This window comes from Mastomys coucha, unplaced genomic scaffold, assembly GCF_008632895.1.
Source record: "Mastomys coucha isolate ucsf_1 unplaced genomic scaffold, UCSF_Mcou_1 pScaffold23, whole genome shotgun sequence".
NCBI lineage: Eukaryota > Metazoa > Chordata > Mammalia > Rodentia > Muridae > Mastomys > Mastomys coucha.
Window position 1 is genome coordinate 111963729 of NW_022196906.1, and position 5700 is coordinate 111969428.

Below are 5700 nucleotides of genomic sequence, written 5' to 3' on the forward strand. Positions count from 1 at the left end.
GGAAAACTCATAATTTGCTAAGTTGTTCTCAATCTTAGAAGAGAAGAGAAGTTTGGAAATACTGGGCAGTGTGTGGCTAGCATTTGGTGCCCAGAACACGTTAGATGTTCTGTAGCTGTTGTTGTGAGCTTTGAATCTCCCTAAGCCCCTTGGGTGTCTGTGGATTGAATCTTAAGAAACACGAGTGGCCATAACCATACCTTTGGTTTTCTCCTTAGAGTGTTCCAAGTAGAACTCTAGATGTGGTCAATGTCCTATCGCACGCTGTTCATGCTCTTCTCTGGGGAAGCACGGGCCAAGTGCACAGCCCCAGGGACTTGCATTTTCCAGTGTAAAGCATACGCATACGGTGTTCACTGTCAAGAGCTTGGGCAGTAAGAAATCAGACTTACCCCTTTCTGAATGTGTCTGAATGCTGATGTCCTTTCCTTTCCTAGTGTTTTAGCCCCTATGTAGCACCTGGCCCTATTGATCACTTTCCCTATGTTTTTGTTTTGAACCCCACTCCCACATTGGACTAGACTGAAACCATATTTATGTCTCCTACTAATTCACTATTTTCTCTTTGAGTAGTAGTTTTCCAGTTTTAAATCCTTGACCTCAGAACTCAGGTCTCCAATGTGATCTTTTTCCTAGAGATCCATTTTCAAGAACACAGCTGCTGCATTTTGTGAGTTCTGATTGCTCTCTAGTTTCAAGTCTGCATCTCCAGCCTCATTCTGATACTTGGGGCTGGTAAGTAGCTTATCGGATAGCCGCAGGCCTGAAGGACACAGCTCTCTCTCCTAATGAGCACCCTACATAACCAAGGACTGGAACAGTAAGGCTCTACTTATTGATCAAGTGAATGAAAGACCAGAGGCATGCCTCTAGCCTTAGAGTCATGACATCATGAATGGCTCAGAATGGCAGCAAGCGCTCTCTACTCCTGATTCTGGAGTGCTGAATCTTACAAGCTTTCCATCCACATCAGGCTTTCTGACAAGGACAAGGACATGCCATTGTCTCTTCTTGTAAGAACTGATCCAAGTGGGCACATCAGTCACTGAAACAGGTCAGCATCCCTTGGGAAAGCTGTTTGTTCTAGAGCCTTAAAAGTAATCTAAAGCCTGCCTCCGATCATCAGGGTGATCTCTTCAGCCACTGTTCATTCTTACCTCTGGAGAGTATGCCCTGCCTCTTCATCAAATGATCCTTTTAGCCTTTGTCCATTCTCAACTCATGAGAATGTGTCTCTATCAGTGGCATTCACTGCCCGCCCTTACACATAGTCTGTTTATGCTCAATAACGGTCTCTGTGGCCGCTTTCCACTCTCCTCCCTCCACAGGGTATTCCCTTTATTCTCAGGCTCTGTGGGCCTCATTTGAATTGTTTCAATGGAGACCATGAGAACCAAGGAGTTGCAGAGGGAATCCAGACCAAGGTCTCTCTAACAAGCCCTTAAACTCAACACACTGGGTAAAGAATTTAATTCCTCTCAGTGTTGGAAAAACTTAACTGTCTTGAGTATAAATCACCTTTGAACTTAAGTCCTCCACTTGACTCCCCAAACCACACTGCATAATTTCTCATAGGCTAGATTCCTCTTCCTACGGTCAGCAGGTCAGAGCCTCTCCTCTCACACTCGGGAAGTTTGCAGTAATTGGAAAACTCAACCTTTTCCTAATCTAATAGCAACAAAACTTTTTGCCAGAAATAAGTAATGGACAAAGAATGGACAGTGATTAATCTTTGATAAGATAACCCAAAGTCCCAATGAGGGGAGGGGCACATGCTAGTTTCAGTTAAGTTTAAATCTATAAGTTAGGTGTCTATTACATATGTTAGATGTATATTAAATATCACTTGATAAGATTTATTTTTGGTCTTGGTTTTGGTTTTGGAAATAAGGTCTTATCTAGCCCAGACTGTCCTCCAGCTCTGTCTAGCCAGAGGGTAACCTTGAACTTCTGACCCTTCTGTCTTCACCTGCTGGGTGGTGCAATCGCAGGCACCATCACCACACCTAGTTTCTGTGCTTCTGGGAGTTGAGCCAGAGCTTCCTGAAGTGAGACAAGCGCTGTACAACTGCATCCCTGCTCCACACGGTGGCTGTACCAAGGAGCTTCTCACGGTTTCCAGACATTTTACTGATGTAAATCATCATTTATAACAAAATATATGATGTCTGATTAATTGTTTTTCATAAACTTTAATGGATAATTTCATCAAGATGCCAACTGAATAGCAATAATGCTATCATTATAACATACCTTTTTAATGCTATATACCTTGTGAATTTTATTGAATTACTTGGGAAAGGATAGAGTGATTACTGTCAGTGATATGATAAAATTCCTTCTTGCCACAAATGGTTATTTATAGAATCAAAGCTTCTGAAAACCTGAAAAGAGTCAATATTGAAATATAACCTATTCTCAGCATTTATTCTAGAAATTAGGAATGTTTATCCACAGACTCCTAAACTAGTGGAGGAAACAAACGTTGTGAGAGGAGGAGGGGCCGTGCTGAAGCACTGATGTCAGGAGAGCTTGGCTTTCCTCAGAGACCACCTATATTTGCTTACTAGCATATATGAACATATGATCTATCTGTGTTTCTCCACTGGCTCTATGGTAAAGTGTGTGGAACAAAAAATGAATCTGCATGATGTTATTTAATCCTTAGATTACGCGGTTGCAGGAGACAAATCTCTCAGCCTCTATGCATGTTTTTGCTGTGGAAAACAGGGCAGCTAGGAAAAAAATAATATATATTAAGGTAAATATCTTAAAAGATAAAATTTGTTTGAAACACGGATAGAAATACAGATTCAAGGACCAAGGGATAAATGAAGTAACCACTGGAGAAGAACTTTTTCATGTTTCTTCATTTATTGGTTTTTGAAACAGGGTTTCACTGTGTAGCCCTGGCTGGCCTAGGACTCACTCTGTAGACCAAGCCGGCATCAAGCTCACAGAGATCCACCTGCCTCTGGCTCCTGAGTGCTGAAATTAAAGGTGTATGCCACCTCACTGGGCATGTTCATATTTTTTAAGATGATAACAAATATCAACTCTTTCTTACGACACATCAATTGGGACGCTTTCACAGCAGGGCACATCTAAAGGAGTATTCCATGAGGTTTTTTTTTTTTTTTTTCCTGCACCAGGGCTTACATCATATTTTTCATTTTCAATTACTTAAACTTTCACCAGATAATTTTGTGTCAACTTAAAAATGCATACGAAAAATATATATTCATATCCCCAAATACAGAAACTTCACTTAGAAAAATCACGTTAATACATATGACAGTGAGCAGAAGGGAACAAAGCCAGAAACAAGAGAAGCAGCTAGTGCTGCGTGGAGATGCTCGGGGCCAGACTACGGCTGATCAGACTGGAGTAGACCTGTGAAGATGTGCAGAAAGAGATGAAGCCAAGAAATAACGTACAGGTAGAATTCAGCTGATGTTGTAAGAGGTTCAATGTGGCCGTGTGAAAGCTGATGCCCAGGCTTCTGCCTGGCTACGAGATCAAGTAGCTCTTTTACAGACTAGAGGGTGAGAACGGAGCCTAAGGATGTGTGTGCCCTCATCCATCAAGCCAGAAAAGGTTAGGATCGAAGTCTAACTTGGCAGCTTATTAATATATCACAGAAGATCTGTGGAACTGGATGCAGAGTCTAGGTGATGTCACCCAAGAAGAGATGCAGAGCCTGGCATGGAACCAAACGAAGGTGATGTTTCTGAAAGGAAGTCCTGCGCTGAGCCCGCGGTGCTGAGAAGTGAAGGAGACGGAAAGACCTGGGCCTGGGCAGCTACAGTGCAGAAATGGAGGCAGAAACCAATGTTGAAGTAACAATGAATACAATTTAATAACAACTAGAAGGTTGAGTATGCACCAATATGTAAATCGTTGCTAAGTAATATATCTTAATTTCCTAAGTAGCAAGAAAATATGTGAGGGATTTATTAATTGAATGTAGTGATGCTTTGAATGACCAGGGTTTTTTTTCCATGGAAGTCTAACTTTGTCTGTGAGCACACATAGCATGAGTAGGAGTAAGAGGCAGCTCTTGGAGACTCCCTGCTTTCCTCTGAGAGGCTAAACAGCAGCTGACGGAGACAAACACAGATACCTACACCCAACCACTGGACTGAAGCTGGGGACTCCTGTGGTTGAATTAGGAAAAGATTAGAAGAGGCTGAGGAGGAGGGCAACCCCATAGGAAGACCAGAAAGCTCAACTAACCCAGACCCCTGAGATCTCTCAGACACTGAGCCACCAACCAGGCAGCATACGCAAGCTGGTCCTAGACATGTATACAGGGAAGGACTGCCTGGTCTGGCCTCAGTGGGAGAAAGACACACCTAACCCTAAAGAGACTTGAAGCCCCAGGGAGTGGGGAGGCTTGGCGTTGGGGGTGGGGGGCAACCTCTTGGAAACAAGGGAGAGGAAGAATAGGAATTTAAAAAAAAGTGTAGCTTTGTAGTAACTGACTATACTTAGTCGGTAGAGGAATGTGCCTACTTGGTATAAAACATTGCAAAGCAGGATAATGAGTCATTCATGAAGCCAGATTTCAGAGCATTGGGGGGAGGGGGCAGGTCGTTAAAACATCCTTGAAATACATTGCTGGAGGTCAAAGGTGTATGTGCCATTAACAGGCGGTCGTTCCCCTTTAAGAAACAAATATAGGTAAATATTTTTAGTCTAGAGGCTTCTGTTTTTTCTGCTGCTTGATTCTTTTTCTTTTTTTCTTGTTTTTCTTGTTTGTTTGCTTGTTTGTTTGTTTGTTGAGGCAAGGTCTCAGAGAGCCCAGGCTGCCCTCCAAGAGCCCAGGCTGCCCTCCAACTTGCTACATAGCTGAGATGCCTTGAAACTCCTGATGCCGCTGCCTTTGGGCGTCTGCTTCGGTGCGCAGCCCTCCTTAAGGCCTGCGACTACACACTCGCTATGGAAACCCGCCTGAAGCTTCAGAGACTGGACCTGCTTCCCTCCGGTGATCTCATCACTTTCCCCACCAATCATCTATTTAAGAGAAAAGCACACAGCTAATTTTTTTTAAATTACAAAATCATGAAGAGAGTGGCCCATCTCCCATTTTGGAATTTTGCACATCAGATAATCTACAGGGAACTTGCCATGCTAGACACTGTGTTGAACTATTCAGGTCAGTTTGTATTTAAAATGGGACTAATGAAATCCACAGGGAAAGGTAACTGGCTATTCATTCAAATGTGATCCTCTTTTCTTGGCTTCTCCTTGCCTGTGGTCTTGAACTCTCCCACCTCTCTTCCTCCTTAACCTCCTGAGTGTAAAATGCATAATTAGAGAGGAGTCTGAAATCACCTTCATTCTCTTTGGAGGAGTTGTATAATTAAAAAGTTGAGAATCTGCTCAGATGTTTGAGGAGCACGGATTATACTGAACAATCCGCCCTTAAAAATTAAATAGAATGTTATAATCATAAATAGCTCTGCCTTGCAGTCATCTCTGTAATTCTATCTAACATTCATATTGTCGTTTGATTAGTTAATCATCCATTTTCAAAGGTGTGAATGTGTCTTCACACTTCTGCTAAGACAGTGTTAACTATGAAACTATAGATAGCAATAGAGATTAATTATCCACTGCACAAGTTCCCACACCTTGTGCTTACCAGCTAGAGGAAGAAGACTGCACATCTCAACACAGGTGTGATTTCAAAAAATG

At 42.5% G+C, this 5700-nt stretch overlaps 1 long non-coding RNA gene across 1 annotated transcript; it reads left to right on the forward strand.

The window, feature by feature from the left end:
• The first annotated feature begins 937 nt into the window (after window positions 1-937).
• Window positions 938-5207, forward strand: LOC116073581. The gene is made up of 2 exons (XR_004111878.1): window positions 938-1054; window positions 4792-5207. It is a non-coding gene; the product is annotated as an uncharacterized LOC116073581 (long non-coding RNA).
• Window positions 5208-5700: the final 493 nt, after the last annotated feature.